The sequence below is a fragment of the Carettochelys insculpta genome, chromosome 5 (genome assembly GCF_033958435.1).
Source record: "Carettochelys insculpta isolate YL-2023 chromosome 5, ASM3395843v1, whole genome shotgun sequence".
Lineage (NCBI taxonomy): Eukaryota > Metazoa > Chordata > Testudines > Carettochelyidae > Carettochelys > Carettochelys insculpta.
In genome coordinates this window covers 36,585,883-36,605,637 of record NC_134141.1, presented here as the reverse complement: position 1 = coordinate 36,605,637, position 19,755 = coordinate 36,585,883, and the positions used below count along the sequence as shown (strand labels likewise).

The 19,755-nt window shown below is 40.5% G+C and overlaps 1 protein-coding gene across 16 annotated transcripts in view; it reads right to left on the bottom strand.

The window, feature by feature from the left end:
* ADAMTSL1 (ADAMTS like 1) overlaps positions 1–19,755 on the bottom strand; it is a 627,217-nt gene that overhangs the window by 548,139 nt on the left and 59,323 nt on the right. The window contains exon 1 of one of the 16 annotated variants that reach the window (XM_074994949.1): positions 5,236–5,260. The exons of 13 other annotated variants lie outside the window; for them this stretch is intronic. The gene's annotated coding sequence lies outside the window, so the exon portion shown is untranslated. Of the gene's footprint in view, positions 1–5,235; positions 5,261–19,755 lie in introns of those variants that run through there. 2 more of the 16 variants (XM_074994951.1, XM_074994955.1) reach the window with 2 other exon arrangements.

Sequence of the window (19,755 nt, the reverse complement as noted above, 5' to 3'; positions counted from 1 at the left end):
AATCTGCATATAAATCTCTGTACCAGTAAGGATCCACCTATTAAAATCCAAGATACGTGGCTGCAGAACAGAAGAGTATCATATTTTAAGGCCAAAAAAGACTTAGAATAATCAAGGTCAGCCTCCAGTATATTAGGCTACAGAATTCAACCAGCAATTGGTGCAGCTATTTTAACGACTTCTTAAATTTAAGCACCTATTTTAGAGGAACATTTAATCCTGAATTAAAGCCTTCAGATTGTAGGTGTTTACCACATCTTTTGGTAATCTATTAAAAGTATATATTCAATAGAAAAAGATTAATTTAAACCACAATTAATAAGGGAATGCCAGGACAGGCACAAAACTTAACACTATTTTGTCTTATTCTTTTCACTTAAAATCTAGTCAATTGTTTTAACAGCAGAGGAATTATTCAGAAGTGTCTATGTTATCTGCCAAGTTAAGACTTTCAGTAGTGCATAGGGTCCTAAGCGTTTTAAGAATTTTGTACAGATTGAACCTCTCTAAACCGAGACCCTCTTGCTCAGCAACATCTGTAATCCAGCATGATTTTAGTTAGCTGGATGATCGCTTAGTGTGGCCATGTTTTCTGTACTCTCACCAGCTCTGGCTCTCAATGTCCTGTGCTGTTAATTTAGCTGTCACTTTCCCTAATTGTTTTCTAAGAGCCCAGTAAGCAGTGGAAGTGTTGGTAATGCTGCTAGACAACATGATTTCCCCAGGTCCAGTAAATTCTCTCTTCTGGCACTGGTCAGGTCGCAAGAGTGCCGGATTAGAGAGGTTCGACCTGTAGAATGTTAACCACTACATAACTTTTGCTCTTTGAGTCTAATAAAGAGAAGGATGGGGGTGACTCAATGACTGTATTAATAGAATCACAGACTTGAAAGGGACTTCGAGAAGTCCTCTAATCCAGTCGCCTGCATTCATGGCAAGACTGATTTTTATCTAAATACCTTCATGGGGAACACAAAAATGAAGATGAACTTTTTGTTCTAGCACACATGGGCATAAACAAGATCTACTGGTTGGAAGCTGAAGCTGGACAAATTGAAACTGGAACAATGGCACACACACACACAAAAAAAAGCCACACCACTGAGGGTAGTTAACTTACCAATGGTCATGGTGGATTATTCACAGCTAGCAATTTTTAAAATCAAGATTAGAGGTTTTCCACAAGATATAATTTAGCTCGAAGGTGAACTATTGTAGGAAAAAACTCTATGGATTGTGTGATACAGGAAGTCATACTAGATCATTATAGTGGTCCCATCTGGCCTTGGAATCTATGCACCTAGAATACCAAGAAACATTTATAAAAATTCAGAGCCCTCTGCACTATGCAGTACAAACACAAAAAAGGCAGACTCTGCCTCAGAAAGTCCACCACCTAGAATGGGGCCACCTTTTTACCTTGTAAAATTGAGTACATTGGATGTAGCTGCTATGGCAACAGCCACAAACTTTGAGGCCATTTTTCAGCATAGGACTGACAACACTTACAGTTGTAGTTACTTAGAACATCTAAACCCTGAGGATATCTTCTATGCTTGGCAGCGTACATTTTTAAATATGATAAGGTGACAGCCTCAGAGCCAAAGCCTTACCTGGTATAAACTGGCAAAATAGCTATGCCAATTTACCCCAGGTGACAATCTGGCCTACAATTGTTCAGAGCTCTTGTTTCTGTTGTTCACATAAGTTACAGTTTAGTTATCCATCACAGTTAGTTTTAAATGTGTTTCAGTCATTAATACAGCATTCTGGGACCACATAACCCAGTCAGGAGAAAGGAGTTCCCACATTCCCTCTACACATATAGGGATGAATGACTAAAACCTGTGTAACCCCAGGAAGTTCTAGGATGCGAGTGTGTCACATCAATCCACACTCCCCAGGGGTTTCTGAAGTCTTCCCACTTCTTCCTAAAACAGTAGAAGACACAGAGTGTCTCCCTTAATACCAGTTAATGAGCTTGCACATGAATAAAGATATCAGCAACAAGACAGCAAGGTACGTGGGCTGATTTGTCATGTTGGCATTGCACAGACCTTCATTCTGAATGTAATAGATACTTGAACAGCTTTCAGGACAGGAGCACGAAGGGCAGGCAGTGATGAAAATCACTGGGATTTTTCCACTGGGCAGTGTCATCTTACTATTATTTTATTTCATCATAAATGTACAAGCTAGGTTCAAGTTTTACAAACAAACAATGACAGAACAGGAGTAACCCTCTTAACACCTGGGGTGTGGGTCGGGTTAAAGTAGCATGTAGTCTGCAAGCCAAAATCCTTTCAGGTAGGTTTCTTGCTGCATTTAATCATATTTGACAGTGATTCAAAAACTCAGGGCTGAAATGTGTTTGACATTTTCAGTAATACCTTTAATGACCAGCACCAGGGTTGGATCAAATTGAAGGGAGATACTTAGAACCATAATCCTCTGTATGCAAGGGGGAAAAAAAAATGAGGAGATGCAAGGTTTTGATTCTGTGTTAAGCAAATGATCCTTTCAGGAAGCTAAAATGCTGGCACCCCCATTGAATTTCACAGCAACACAGACTTTCAATTTGGAAGCTCTCATGGGACTGGCAGTGTAATTTGTTAGAAACTTAAGACTGACAGTTACATCTGTGGTTTCTTTTGCTGGAATTATTCTTGTAAAAGATTGGTGGGATGCAAACCTTCTTTGGCTTATTCATAAAAGGAAGCACCATACAACAGGCATGCAGACAAGATTTAACATATTTTATCTGTATATGTCTACATAAGCAGGGATTTTCCTCTCAAAAGTTAAACAATGAGATAGATTTTCTGGGTAAAAAGGAACAGTACTTGCCTTTGTGGGTGATTATGTTAATATTTTATGCTGATAGGTTTCTTCTTACAGGATTCCAAAGCATTATTCAAAATAAGTACCCTTTCCTTTGTATCATAAACAAACATTTTCTAGAACACACAGTTCAATGTAGCTGAATGAGTATCACTGTAAAACCCACATTTCTGCATTTTCTAATTTCAGCTGCTCAATTCTGGAGTTGATTCACAAAACTTTAGACTAATTTATTTAAAAAAGAATAACGTGGAAGGAGAAATGGCTTATGCTTAACAGTATTCACATTTGCATGGTCCAAAATAAACTTTAAAGCTTTCACATCACAGGTGGGAATGAAATCCCTCCCTCCTGTCTGCGCCATCTTTGCTACTATTTATTTCTGAGTACAGTCAGGTGGATTTGGGAACAAATTTCATAAAAGGATTAAAAAGGGAACAGCACTTCAATAATTTCACCCTAAATCACAGATTTAAGGAGGATTCTACCAGAGTTCTCCAATTCAAAATATGTTATTAACCAAGCTCAGGAAATAAGCAGGCTAAACCACCCCTTAATGTTAAAATATTATCATTCATTATCTATGCTGCAATAACACCTCAAGGCCCTGGAGCAGTGGTTCTCAACTGGGATACCTATATCCCTAAGAATACAAGAGGTCTTCTGGAGGTGAGGGGGGTAAATGAACTCATATAGACAGTTTACCTAGTTTTACAACAGGCTACATAAAATGCACTCAGTCAGTACAACTTAAGATATATAGACAATGACTTGCCTGTTCTGTTTTACATAACGTACACTGAAATGCAAGTACAGTGTTTATATTGTAATTGTCTTAGTTTATAATCATACAATAAAAATGGTAAAGGAAGCAATTTTCCAGCACTAGTGTCCTGTGACACTTTCATATTTTTGTTTGATTTTGTAATTAAGTAGTTTGAAATGAAATTTGGGGGTATGCAAGGCAAATTAGAGGTACAGTGGTCTGGAAAGCTGGAGAGCCACTTTTCTGCACTAGGGAGCACAAAGAGAGTGAAAATAGGGTCTGAAAATCCCATAACAGAATTTGTTCTTCTAAATATTTCATCATGAATAAAAAATAATCAAGCTGTATAAATAAGGACATTCTAATTTAAGATTCATTTAAAAAAACAAAGTAAAAGTGAAAACTGGAAATATTCAGGGATCAGAATACCACAATGAAACACAAAACCACTTCCTGCAAAACTGCGAGTTTCCTTCTAAGGTCTCTTTTACTTATTAACCAGACATTTTATGAAATCCCTGTATTAAATGAATTGATGGCATATTTAGTTAAATAGGGCAATAAGGGATTTCACCTTTCCTAAGAAACACTATGTTGGATGAGGAAAGAAGGAAAATGGGTAGCAATATTCAGGAACACAAACACTAATGGAAATCTCATGTTGCTACGAATATAGGATTAAGGGGTTATTGAGTCACTTGCGTATTCCAGACTGGACATATGATTCAACAAGTAATGAGAGATTCCTGTTCTATAGTAGCTACAGCAGTATTGTAAACATCTTCCAATATATCTGGATCACTTCTTCCCAAGGGACAAATAGCAGAAAGTTAGTACTGGTTTACCAAATAGGAGTCTTTTTTCAGAGCTGGACATTACCATGAATTGTTCTTGCAGAAAAATACTATATTATGGATCGATTCTGATATAATGCACGTAAATTGTGCTCACTATGTATTTTTACATCTTGGCAAGCTTGGATTTTTTTAAAAAAAGTTGAATGGCAAAGTTTTGTTTTTTTACTTTTTTAGAGTTTTTTTGTAAGTTTCCCTACACAGTAAGATATGCAAGTAACAGTTTTCTGTACACTTGATGGAAGCTCATTGAACAAAGTTTTAAGCCGTCAATAGCAGTAAGCCGCCTATTTAGAAGAAATTATGTTTTTGGTACTCCTAGAACTTAATTTTACTACATTTTAAATGTCACGCTTGCAGGGCAAATGCTTTGAACAAGTTAGAGGAAATCCAAACTTGTGAGTGATTTAAAATGATGTAGGGTTATATGAACTTGAACTGTTTACTCTGCGAACTCGAGATTCATTTAGCCTCTATTTAGGTAACAGACAGATTAAATTCACATCACTGGCACGCTGAATTTCCCACATTTTCCTCCTGTCATCACATTCTAGATGACAATGCCGAAAAATCATTATTCAGTGTGAGGCCTCTGAGAGAGCTCTATCATATTTTAACTGAAGTTTGAGACCAACTTATGTATTTTGTTTCCAATATAACATCTTCTCACAGCAGAAGTTTGTGTTCCACGAGAGAAGAGATTTGAACTTTATACAAGTACTTCCTGAGCTACAAACATCTGACTTACAAACAGCCGCACAAGCAACAGCTCACCTGCAGCCTCTGTCAGGGTGTCCTCATGAATTATGGGGCCCTGTGAAGTGCTATCAGACTGGTAAGCCTACAACCAAAGGGAGCCTGCGGACAGTAGAGGGAAATGAAATATTTTAAAACAAATTTTAAGCTAAGGACCTGTAGACCAACACAGTAAATTCCAAAACTGATAGTATATACCTGGGAGTAGCAAATGCCTGTTAAATGGCTGCATTGGCTCTTGAATGACTCTTTCACCAGTTCATTGTTTTGCTAATAGGTGTGGCAGTCTTTTTGAGTTAACTAGCTGCTGTCCAGAGGAAGCAGAGCCACAGAACAGAAGTAGGAAGAGGTGGATGGACATTAAAACCCACTGTGCCCCAAATTTTCTAATGTCCTATGCAGCTGCATATGGCTAAGGATGACCCTGAACTCATGGGAGCAGGCAAGGGGCACAGATTGTGGTGAGCAGCACAAGTTCTGGTCACAGCTCCCCAGAGGAGCAGGGACAGTCATGCAGTCAGGGGCAGGAAAGAGAGGGTGCTTTGAAAGGCCAACAGCCACTTCTCTCCAGCCACTGTCTGCACAGACTCTCCCTGCTCCTCTGGGGTCCTGACTTAGGTGTGGGAAGTAGGGATGTGGGGTGCTGAAATTTGAAATTTCAGGTTTTTAAAGAAAAATTTCAGGCGGTCCAAAGAAAAGAAGAAGTCAGGTGATAATTTTTTTAGTTGGGTTTGAGAGGGATTGTGTTTATTCTGACAAAAGCTTTAAAACCCCTGGTGGGAAAATTCACCCTCACCAGCATGTTAAGCAGGTTCCCTCCCTCACAAGCCTCAAAAAGCAGCTATAATTAAAACCCATTTCTCACCAGGAAAAATAAAGGAAGCATTCACATTGCATGTCCATTTCTCAAGGACTGTGTGATGGCAGAGAAGGATAAGAGTGAGAGTTCATGTGCCACAAGACAAAATGCCACCTCTAGCTGCTGATGTAAGGAATAATTTACAAGTATCGTGGCAACCAGATAATTCAAAATAAGCATTAACAATCCTTCTGCAGTACAAACATTGTAGGAGCGCTCTCCACAGCAGGGATTTGCCTCTGCATTCTCTTCTGACCTGAACAGTCCTCCCAACTCTATTTGTAGCTCCAAGAAAAGTGAGAGGGTTAAATCCAAAGGCCAAGGTACTGTGAAGTTTAACAGCTGTAATTGCTCCAATAGTAATATTGACTTGGCACTTCTTAACACTAATTCCACACTGAAAGCTCCTCTATTGTTGGATTATGAAATCTGGGCCAGTGGGCTTAGCTGCTTACCATAGGTTTAAAAGTATACAAATAAACAAGATACATATTGGTCAGTTAAAACCACAGAAACACTGAAGTGGAGGAGACAATAAATGCATGGCTTTTTCCATCCTTGCATATGTGCAGAACTGCTGAGGAAAACCACGTAAAGCAGAAGGAATGAGAAATACTTTAAGATGTGGAAAACCCTATCATATAAAACATATATTCAAGTGATATAATTTACGATTTTTGATATACAAGGATGGAATTAACAGGGATAGGGAAACTATTTCCTTAGCAATTTAACACGCAACTGGAGAATGAAAAATTAAACTGGTCTCACCATTTCAGAACTTGTCAGTTTCAAAGATATTGCACCGAGGCATAGTGAGATCAGTGTATTGCATCATCAAGTAAATATTAGCTCCCATAAACCGAAGATTGACAGGTTTACCCAAGTCAAGATGCGTTTTAGAACAAGGCAATGGCTGTGCTAATAAAGCAATAACATCTAAAACAGAAGGCAACCTATGGATTGAATGCTTTGATAATGAAGTGGGGACATGATTCCAGTATTGGTTAAAACATGAGTCAACCTGTTCCCAAATGTGAGAATTCAGAACATACCAATTAAATATCCATGATGGAGAAAATTGTGAGGAAACTGCCCAGTTTGCCTCCACTTCTTACAAAAACTGATGAAAATTTTCAACTTATACTAGGGTGACCATCCATCCCATACTGGGTCCTGTATTTGGGACACCAAAAAGGTATCCCAACCTATCTTTTAAAATGGGACTACTTGTCCCGTATTTGGGTCTTCCCCCCGCCCCATCTTTTCTGCCAGCAGCTACACAGGTGCAGCTGCTGGTGGGAGTCACTTTGCTGAGCCTTGGGGAAACGCCAGTGGCTGCCACCTCCTTTCTGGCTCCCAAGGACTGGGAGGAGCGGCCCTTCCCTTCCCTATCTCCCTGTCCTGTGTTTCGGACAGGGAGATGTGGTTGCCCTGACTAAAATCTGTAGAAAATACTAATCATCACCAGTGGTCCTCCTATTGTGACTATTTGTAAAATGTCTCATTATTCAGAAGCACAAATACTTGTCGTCACTCTTTTGTGCAGCATCCCTATAATTCTAAACACCTTACTAAATACAAGACGTGGAAGAGTTTTCACGTGAACATCTGACTCTTCATGCCAGGCCAATGAAGCTTGAGAAGTGGGCATAAAGGGATGCCAAGATTACTGAAACACAGACTCAAATTTGTAACAGAGTATAAACATAATCAACTGTTCTGTGCACATGATGCATGTCAGACAGCATTGTGTACATGCAAATCCCAGACACATGCAGCAACAGATATATTGAAAATTTAAGAATTGGGATCAGACTTTTGGAAGAGAAATGTTTTCTGGATGTATTATTCAAGAAATTAGTGAGAGAAGAGGAAAACCTCGATTTACTCATGGACCAGACAAACTAGGCAGGAACCAGGACAATATCGAGCAGGACAATCATACACGCAGATGATTTATCACAAGCATTTCTATTTTCTTTTAAAAATGAATCAGTCATAAGCTGAGTTAAGAATCTGTGATCATGATGAAACCAATTCAGTTTTCAATGCACTTTAAGTATTGTTTGCTGAATCTGGCACCACGCATTTGAAATTAGATAGGAATTGGAGGCCAGAACTGACTGCAGGATGGTTGCAGTAATGATGAGCAAGCTTTTTTTTTTTCTTCCCCTTTTCACATTGCAAAAAATTCACAGCAAAACTGGATGATGTTGCAAAAGATGCCAAATTAGTTCAAAGACATAACTTTTGCAAATTTCACCCTGTGGGTTATATTAATTGTTTGAACACCTTAAAATTATTTCTTTAAGTTTAACAGAAACCTTATATTAAAAGCTGATTGTATGTGCGCGCACGCACACGCGCAGTCTGAGTAGGACCTTCCAGCAAGACTGCTCTCAGTAAAATTTCAATGGGACTCCTCATGAAATAAGTTATTTACAACTTAACATGTGCAAGGGGTTGTATAATTTGGATACATATTTTAAACATAAAAATCTTTCATCAAATGTCCATGAGCTGTAATTAAGGTGATTAAAGCTACCTCGAAAACATGAAAAATGACTTTAAAGTATAGTTTTCCATTATGCAAATGATTGTGGTTGAAAGAAGCAATATGAGAACGAGGGATGGGGTGGGGGCAGAAGTATTTTGTTAAAGTGGCAGCAAAGCTCTTTATAAGGCAGAACAAATGACTCTTTCCATGTCAAGGTTTGATCCTACTCTCTGAAGCACTAAATTTTTGTCAGACTTCATAGGGAGCAAGGTCTGACTCCAATTGCTTTCCTCCACCTTCAGCCTTCAAAATTGTTAAAATAAAAAATAGCCTTTAAATAACTTTCAGGCCCTGAATCACGAAACAAAAGGTGAATCCAAGATTCTAATTGTTCCATATAGTTTTTGTTATTCAAAAGATCACTCTTATGCAGTGAAGATGAGTAAGGCTGGTCAGGTGGATAGAAGAGTTCACCACATGGGAAGATCTACCTATAAAGTAAGACACTAACATCCTACACCCAAGGATTCCACATGCAGCAAAAAGTGAAGTGGGTTGCAAGCCAGGATTCTGTTAATAATAATAATAGAAATGATATTGTAGTTAAAAGCACTTGGTTGGGATTCAACAGATCTACATTCAGTCTGTCAGCAATTGACTTACTGGCCCTATCCTTCACATCCCTGTCAATAAAGTGAGGAGACTACCTCCGTAATTAGCACAGGGATTATGACAGGTTGGATTACAGAGATCCCCCAGAAACAGTAATCCAGTGGGCTCACCATACCACTGAGTCCATCTACCCTGTCCTGCTGGGCCAGAAGCTCTGGTCTCCCACAGTGAAGGCACAGAGCTGGGGTCACAGCCCTCCAGCAAAGTAACATGCACTCTCATAACAGCTCAGATCTGGGAGGGCTCCGTACAGGGACCTGACGGCACCCAGAAGCACAACCCCCGTCCCCAAGGAACCAAAACCCCCAACAAATCCATCTTAATTTGTATAAACGTTTTACAGAGCAAGGACAAAGTATGCTGTCTTTCAGTGAAAGATAATAATGCACAGCTACTGCCCTGCCCAGGTGATAATTATTTACACTGGGTTTGACAATAAAACTGATTTCATTCAGTATAAAGAAGGATTTAAGTTTTTGCAAGGGATCTAAGTAAGTTCCTCAACTAAAACAAGCAAAAAGTGGCTGCTAACCCTAGTACACCAAGAGAAACTATTACAAATCATAATTTCTCACCCTAATCCTTATCTCAGGTAAAACTCTTCAAGCCAGAGCCAATCTTTTCTCTGACATGGGTCTAACAGCTTCACCCCTCGTTAGAGTTCTTTTCTTTTCAGGTCCTTTCATCTGTTCCCTTGAGGTGGTGAGTAGTCTAAGATGCCAGCTGATGACCCTCCCTCTTTGCTTCCCATCCCTTAAATAGAATTTACCCAGAGCGAGAATCCCTTGTGCAATTTCCCCACCCCACTCCCAAAGAGTCCAACATACAAGATGGATTCCAGCTCTAGGTGGCATGGTCATCTGTCTTTGTAGGACCAACCACAATCCAGTCTTACTGTAAAACCAAGACCATTCGGTTCCTTAACTATCACTAAGAGCTTTCACTAGAAGATCTAAATTAATAAATTGGGTTACACTTCATTTTTCAAACTTTGCATACAAGAAAGATATATGCACACAAATAGAATATCCACATTCAGGGGATCACCAGCTCTTGGATGATGGTTCACTTGCCCTATTCTGCATAAACTGTATTCATAATATCCATAAACATATTCAAAAATATACTTCCATAAAAATATGGGGGTACTCAAAGCCATGAGCTCAGATGTAGAACGATCCCCTTTTGTTAAGGGCAGCTATAATTCTCAACTGGTTGAGATCCAAATGCTTGACAGAATTATCATCGTGGTTTCATTACCTACTGATAGCGTACAATGATTTGTAGTATGGCTCACTATTACCCAAATGGAGCCAAAGTATTTATTAGCACAGTGAGCATCAATGTACACTAGACCATAATTCTGAAACTATTTTCTATGTATTCTATTATCAAACCATAATGAGTTTATAACACCACAATCAATAGTAACTTTTGAAATAGGACCCAATGTACATAAAATACATACATATGCAACTACACTGAACTAAGGCCAGAATCCATCCAGATATATATATTTTTAACTCCCCAGATTCCCATGGAAGTTCCACATGGTATCAAAAGGCAGAATTTGGCAATTAAGTTTTTAAACCATAAAATGTGAATAAAGATTTTTGTAGGCTTTTATGTGGCCTTTGAGGTATACTGTCTGCAAAATATAAGATTTGTCATCTGACATGTCTAAAACAGAGGTCACAACAAGAAATGCATTTCAGATGTGTGCACCAGCTAATCTTCATGGTCAGATACAGAGAACTTAAATTCATTTAAGCTACCTTCTTCAAGTAAAACAAAAAAGCAGTCAAGTAGCACTTTGACTGCTTTTTTGTTTTGATAGAATACAGACACACAGTTATCTCAGTCTTTATTCAAGTAATGTATTCATTTCAGTGGTGAACTCTATGCTTTTATAAAATTATTCCTTGAGGGTTTACTGAGCTTCAAATGGCATATCTAAAAATGTGGTAGTTTTAGGTATGTCGTAAATTAAGTTTATATCACTGTTGAAAATGTTACTGGATTATAGTCCATCATTTAACTGTGGACCCCAAAACTGATAGAAGTTTGAAAAAAAAAGAGTTCCTTAAAAAGGCTGTGACGGAGGTATGGCACGTGAATTTCTGATATGAAATACAAACAGGGAAAAGCCACCTTTATAAATCATGAAGCAAGCAGAGGCATGAGCTCTGTTTTGGTTTCTTTTGAAGGTTACCACCTTCGCCCTGTCACATCAATCTGAAGTATTTTATAAACAGGGTAATATCTGTGACAGTTCTGGAAAGCTGTCTTTATAAACTCATGGATTCTATTCGATTTTATGAACTCTTTGTAAGACTATAACCTTCAGTGTGAATTAAAAATTTCCATTTTATATATGGTTGGACAGACCAGATCTTCCCCATCTTGTAGTTGGCAGACCATATCTGTGGAGCTGAAAAAGTCATAACAAGTATCAACAACTGATTAGGCTAAGACAGCTAGCGTTCAGGGAAGGATACAACAGGCTGCACAATCAACTTTTAATGACACTGACAACATCTGGGCTAAAGGGCAAGAAGCATGAAACAAGAAGAAACAGGAAGGGGTGTCAAACACAGGTTTAAAAGGGTCAGGTTCTCCAACAAGATGGCTGACAGACCAAAACAGGAGGAATGGAGTAGGATGGACCAGACCTCCCCAAACGCCAGAGGTCAAAATCCAAATGCTCTCAGGACTGAAATCCCATTGAAGAGAAGGATTACATCAGGTTTCTGTTGTTTTGTCTATACCTGTATTCCTATCTACGCTATCTATGAATAAAGTGAGTGTATTAGAAGTTGCTTTGCAAAGATAGTGGGTTCCATGCTTTCTCTGTCACATGGGCCCTAGGGAGCTACACTGTAAATGCCATGATGATGGAGATTTGGGGAGCACGCATAAGCTGCAGGAGAGACTGGGAATGAGGTGAGGTTCAGCACTGACTCTGGGGCCTCAGGCAACTGGACTATAAGGTTCCACATTCCAATGAGGGGGGCAGACCAGAAGTCGGTACCCCTGAGAAGCCAAAACAGAAATAGTGCCATTCAGGCCCAGTTACCTTGGAAGCATGGTGGAACCAAAGTTTAGGTCCACTTATGACAGTCTGATGACCATACACAAGGTGAGGACTCCACCAAGACAACAACATAGGTTCTTAGAAGTTAAATGGCTTGCAAATTATACATTAAAAGCCCCATATAACTAGCCAGAGCCAAAGTGAGGAATTCCTGGCTCTTCTCCCTTCACTCACTCCCATTGATTATGCTTTTTGTTTCCAAAAACATGCTGTGACTATGTGCCACAGTCACCTATTTGGCTTCACATGTAGCACACACTACTATGCAAGGGAGACTCACTTCACTTCTATTGTCTGAAGTTTTCAACAAGAGGGACCTTGGTGCCATTTTTTCAAAAGCGATGGCCACCCATAAAAAAATCATTACCTAGTGAGATACTTCCCCACCTCTCCCAGCACAAACTAGTCCCCAAGCTGTACCATTTTCTGCAGATCTGCTCAGTGCAGTCAATAACAGCATTAAGGCCTATGCCACTTACAATTGCTTTGATTCTATAAGATATGCCACAGTCTCCTGTACCCCTAAGAAATTGCAGAATGAGAAGTAATGGAGTGTATTCTGCACTGTCCCACTTTGAACCTCAGGCACCTGTTAATCCTATCTGCTGAAGAGTACCAATAACTACTTGTTTAACACAGCAAGCCATTTATGACAAAGGGTAAAACTTTCAAGAGCACTCAAGTTACTTAGGATTCAATGGGACCTTTATGCATTCCTGAAAAATGTTAACTTCTACTTTGTATCTGAGGAGTAGCTGTGTTAGTCTGTAGCTGCAAAAACAACTAGAAGTCCTAGACTAACAAGATATTTTGGAGCAAAAGCTTTCATGGGCAAAGACCCACTTTGTAAGATATAATGTCATTTGCAATGCAATACCATGCAACTTCTATTTTGGAGGACAAATCAAGATATAGGAAACAGACCCCTTTTCCAATGCACTATGGTATGTATTGATGCATTTGATTTTGGGTGTGAGGGAGCAATTTGTTATAATGGAGTAAACAGTATCCATCGTGCTTTATTTTCTCCCTCAAGTTGTCAAGCAGTTTTGACAAACTTTTTGTTGAAACTTCATAAATTGTAATGCAGAGTAACCCTTTCACATTTTCAACAGAGTAATGGTATTTTATCAAACACTGACCAGCAGGGAAGAGCTGACATGTCTCTGGCTGTTGACTCCAAGGAGGCCTCTAATTCCCAGATCACAACTGTCACCCACTGAAGGTCTTATTTTACCATAAGCATCCACAAGATATACACAAATAAAGGTTCTCTTGTCCTTCCCAAAAGCCCAACAAAGGCAGCCAGGCTCAACACTCCAAGATACCAACTCTGCAATGACATCTCTGGCTGATTTAAAAGTAGTCCTGATGTGCTCCCAAGGTGCTCAGCATGAGGAACGCTTTTTTCAATTGGCAGAAACATATGAGTATATGCAAGCATGTTTGTTAACCAGGATTACTGCATGGACACACTCCAGAGGAGAAAAGCTTTGTCCATTCAGAGACAGAGCATGAATGATGGGCTAGGATTTTCCTGCATTTTATTCTGTTGGGCTAGGGATCAGTTTTTGAGCACATCTGTTTCTTTCCTGCAACTGCTACAGAAATGTTGCGGGGCGGGACATGACAAACTGCTTATGTGGTAAAAGAAATGACTTCAGACAACTGATATCTTCAAAAATGCACATAGGTCCTCCCTTAGATTCTGTTACACTTGTTGCACATATAAGAGTGTTCAGTTCAGTGTCCTGTTTCATTCTAGCATGGATAACTGACTTCAGCCTGTCTGTAATATTACCAACCCCAAGTGCTTAAAAATCATGAGCCAGACCTCTTACAAATCTATTAGATTGGCTTAAAAATTAGAAGATAAGTGGCTCAAATTTACTTGTTTTGTTTCTGGAACTGAAGTCAGAAGCTTTTCTCTGCAACCATGAGAATTAGAAACACAAACCAGGAAGGCTGAGGTCCTCACACATTCACAACTGCAAAAAAAGGGGAACTTTAAAGTGACCAACATTTAATATTACAAAACTCATAATAAAAAAATCACAAGAGTTAGCAACTTTTTTTTTCTTTTTTTTAAGTTTCATAGGGGTATACTAGCCCTGATTATCACACCTTGGCTACATGCGGTTAAACAATAGCCACTGTCCACTCCTAAGGGAGGTGACTGACTTACCCTTTCTTATAAAAGGGAACACAAACATTAGAATGCATGTGCGAACCGTGGCTCCTGCCCTCCGTGGAAAAGAAACGTACATACATTTAAAAAAAAATCACCTATTCATTACACATTTAGCTGAGAAGAATCGTTAAAGTTTTTAAGAAATCTCCCTGTAGTATCATAAAGACAATAATACTCAGGGTGTGTCTGCGTTAGGAACTAACTTCAAAGTAAGGGAAGACGTGTAGTGCCTACTTCGAAATTAACTTTGAAATAAGGAAGCCCAGCTTCAAGGTCTTTATTCCATTATCAGGAACAGAGTAGTGCCCTACTTTGAAGTTTAACTTCCAAATAGGGTGTGTTTAGACACAACTTCTAAGTCTTACTTCACTTTTTTTAAAAAGTATGAGCCAGATTCATTATTTCTTACATTAACGGTATAGGCACAATCTTCACTATGCATCTATGATTACACTTCATAATGCAGTCTTCAAAGTGTGTGATCACATAACTCAATGTTGCCAGATCTCATGATTTCCCCCTCCCTCCCCCAACTCAGAGTGACCTGATCCTGGATGGGGCTGCAGCCAGTCTGAGATGCCTGGAGAAGCTCCAGTCTTCAAGTGAATTTCAACACTAATTGGCTGCTTGCCTCACATTCTGAGCCAGAGTAACTAATCAGAGCTACTGCAGGCAGAGTCCTACCCCCTCACCTTTCACAGAAGACAGGAGGAGGGAGCAGGAACAACAGGAAGGAGTTCTACTCCCCACTCCCATAAGTGAGCAAAGGGGACTGGAGAGCACCTTGGCTTCTTTGGCTTGCAAGATCCAGGCTGGCAAGGAGCAGCATAGGGTCAAGAGCCCATGGAGCTGCACCCACAACCTGGAAGAGGGAGGAAAGCCCCACAAGATGAGCAGTGGTAAAGGGGGCATGGCAGAACTTATTGCTGGGCAAGGGATAGACAGATGCAGAGGCGAGAACTCATACAGCAAGGGCCAAAAATCATATTAAAATTTACCAATTAAATTTAGAAGCAATGGCAACACAAATTTTCTCTTTCAGACACAGAGGATGGGCAGGAAGAGCTCAAAAGAAACTCAGGGCAAAACACCCCACAAAACAGTCACATGAAACTTGGAGTCCAAACTCATGATTTTTCATTTATTGAGTTTAACAATATCATACACTGTCTCCAAAAATTCACTTTCAATCACTTCATAAAACCTTAATACACATGTAACACTACGCACAACCACCCATTCTGTGCATGCCACACAAACGCAGCCCATGGACACCTTTTATAGAGAAGCTGCATAGTAAACCACAGATATGGAGTCTTGTTTGTTTTTTTTTTAAATAACCAATGGAAGAATCGTTTCCCAGGACTTCACTGTGCGACGACGGGCACTTTGCAAAGAGGATAGGAAATAACATATCCTCTCCTATAAGGTCTGGGAAGACCCCTCCATCTTGCAACCTGATCTGGACGGTATCTTTAATATCCAGCCTAAAGGACAATTTGAAGCTGCAACGCACAAGGTACAGGGAAGAAACCAGGCCCTGACTTCTAGCCAGAATCACTATTGAGCCATATACAAGCTCCACATCTAAAGCACTCACGTGTACACCTTGCAAAGCCATGCCACAAATTCTGCAGCCGCCTTTGGTTTCAATACTGCTGTACCTTTGGTACACTTTTCACTACTCATGCGTGGTTAATTTAGTTGAAGAGTCTTCCTTAGCTCTGCATTTCACAAGGTTTGCAGTTTTGTCCCCTCTTTTGTAAAACATATTTCACTTGACTCAATGGTTTATGCTAAACCAGTTTTGTTTGTTGGATTCCCCACCCCCACCATCAGACAATAGGTCCCCTTTCTGTTCTTCGCTTAAATATGGCTGAATAGCCTTTGGTCATACATTAATTAAAAAAAAAAAAAAAAATCCACACACCACTGCACAGAAATCAGTGGATACTATCCAAGGGCATGCCTGCCCTATTACACCCCATGTTATATAGCCATAGTTCTGTGGGCATGCTCTGCCTAGGTTTCCCCTATCCAGAGTTTTCCAACTGTACAACAGATACGTACAGCTCAACCTTGCAGTTTGGATGCTTTGTTTGTGTGTACAAGAAGTGCTTTTCCCAACAAAACTGGGCTTTTGTTGGGAAAAATGCAAAAATGTTCTTTGGTCGACAAAACCCGGCACATCTGCCAGTAGCATTACACCTCTTCCCATTCAGGTATAACACTGCTCTTGACAGTGTTCTGTCCACATAACAGCCATGTAGCTGCTCCAGGGCCCTTTTGTTGATAGACAGGGCTTCCAGTTCATCAGCCAGCCCTGCTTACAGAGCTTCCAGTCAGCTGTTCTGTTGCGAGAAGGCTGGGCAGTCTGGCTGCTTTCTGTTGACAGAGCAGACTGCTCTTTTGATTGCTTTTTGTGCGTAGAGATGCCAGCCATCAACAGAAGTTTTGTTGGGAAATCCGTTCTGACAATCACTTCTGTCAACAGACACTTCTCATGTAGATGTAGCCTCTGTGTTTTAATCACCTTCCAGAGTAACAAGTCCAAAGAAAAGACTCTTCCCTCTCCACTTCAGCCCACCCTCTAAACTCAGTTCCTAGTCCCTTCTGGGTTACCTTTCTACCATTCCTGCTCTGGGATAGAGCACTGTCTCAAAAGCTTCTTCACTTAAGTACTTCCAGGCATTACCGCAGGGACTTTCCCAGACACACCTCAACTTGTCCACAGTAACTCCTCCTCCAAAGTGAGCTCCTGAAGCCCTTTTACTAAGCTCAGCCATTCATCAGGTTGAAAACTGACCCCCATTAATCCTTTTAAAAAATAAAACAGGAGGCAAATGATTATGGCATAGGTGGGGCTGGCTATCCCCAGGTTTCCTGGCTCTCAAAGAGCCAGATTATCCTAATAAAGAAACATTTTAAAAAGCACCTAACTTATTTTTCTAAATGTCTTATATATACACACTTAACACTTCTAAGCCACTTACGAAAATGAAGATTCAACTCCTTTCCCCCTTGTTCCAAAGTGATCTCTCACCTCACCCCTCTTCAAAAGATAATAAACACCTCAAAACAGTATTCTTTCCAAAGTTTTCAAGCTGTTGTGGTAAGGTAAGTTACTTTCAGCATCTCTGTGATCAGATCTTAGAGATGGTAGCTGCGAAGGTAAAAAATGAGGCCAAGCTTTTTGCCTTGAGATTAACTTCTCCAAGACAGACTACTTTTGCACAAATTATGTACTTTAGGAAACAAATAGCTCATGACCAACGATTTAGATGCAAGGATCTTATTTTTTTTTTTGTTCAAGAAGTGACATATGCTATATTTAAAACAGTGATTTTCTTCCCTCCTTGTTTTGGCTGCTGGCCACTTTAAGTTCACAGGGATTATTATGGCAACGAAGGGTCCTGTAGCACCTTACAGACTAACAGAAAAGTTTTGAGCATGAGCTTTCGTGAGCACAGACTCACTTCATCAGATGCTGGTCTTGGAAATCTGCAGGGCCAGGTATAAATAAGCCAGAGCAAGGGTGGGGATAACCAGGTTAGCTCAATCAGCAAGGGTCAGGCTTACTACCAGCAGCTGATCTGGAGATGTGAACACCAAGGGAGGGGAAGCTGCTTCTGTATTTAGCCAGCCATTCACAGTCTTTGTTTAAACCTGAGCTGAAGGCGTCGAATTTGCAGATGAATTGTAGCTCAGAAATTTCTCTTTGGAGTCTGGTCCTGAAATTTCTTTGCTGTAGGATAGCTACTTTTAAGTCTGCTACCGTGTGGCCTGGGAGATTGAAGCGCTCTCCTACAGGTTTTTGTGTATTGCCATTTCTGATATCTGATTTGTGTGTGTTTATTCTTTTATGTAGAGACTGTCCACTTTGTCCAATATATATAGCAGGGGGCATTGCTGGCACATGATGGCATAAATTATGTTGGTAGATGTGCAGCTGAATGAACCCACGATGGTGTGGTTCATCTGGTTAGGTCCTGTAATGGTGTTGCTGGTGTAGATATGTGGGCAGAGCTGGCAACGAGGTTTGTTGCATGGATGGGTCCCTGAGTTAGAGTGACTGTGGTGCAGTGTATAGTTGCTGGTTAGGATTTGCTTCAGGTTGGCGGGTTGTCTGTGGGCAAGGACTGGTCTGCCTCCCAAGGCCTGTGAAAGTGGGGGATCATTGTCCAGGATGGGTTGTAAATCCCTGATGATGCACTGTAGAGGTTTTAGCTGAGGACTGTAGGTGATGGCTAGTGGTGTTCTGTTGTTTTCTCTCTTGGGCTTGTCCTGTAGTAAGAGGCTTTGTGGCACACGACTGGCTCTGTTGATCTGTTTTTTCACTTCCTCAGGTGGGTATTGCAGTTTCAAGAATGCTTGGTAGAGGTCCTGTAGGTGTTTGTCTCTGTCAGAGGGGTTGGAGCAAATGCGGTTATATCTTAGTGCTTGGCTGTAGACAATGGATCGTGTGGTTTGTTTGGGATGGAAGCTGGAGGCATGAAGGTAGGCGTAGCGGTCAGTGGGTTCACGGTACAGGGTGGTATTGATGTGGCCATCGTGTATTAGCACCGTGGTGTCCAGGAAGTGGATCTCCTGTGTGGACTGTTCCAGGCTGAGGTTGATGTTGGGGTGAAAGTTGTTGAAGTCCCCGTGGAATTCCTCCAGAGTCTTCTTCCCATGGGTCCAGATGATGAACATGTCATCAATGTAGTGTAAGTAGAGACGGGCTGTTAGTGGACGAGAGGTAAGGAAGCACTGTTCCAGGTCAGCCATGAAAATATTGGCATATTGAGGGGCCGTGCAGGTACCCACAGCTGTGCCGATGATTTGAAGGTATATATCATTGCCAAATTTGAAATAGTTGTGTGTGAGGATAAAGTTAGAGCTCCGCCATCAGATGTGCTGTAGCATCATCAGGGATACTGTTCTGGACAGCATTTCTTCCATCTTTGTGTGGGATGTTGGTATAGAGAGCCTCTGCATCCATGGTGGTTAGGATAGTGTTTTCTGGTAGATCATCAATGTCTTGCAGTTTTCTCAGGAAGTCAGTGGTGTCTTGGAGATAGCTGGGAGTGCTGGTGGCATAGGGTCTGAGGAGAGAGTCCACATAACCAGACAGTCCTTCAGTGAGAGTGCCAATGCCCGAGATGATGGGGCGTCCAGGATTTCCAGGTTTGTGGATCTTGGGTAGTAGGTAGAATAGCCCCAGACGGGGCTCTAGAGGTGTG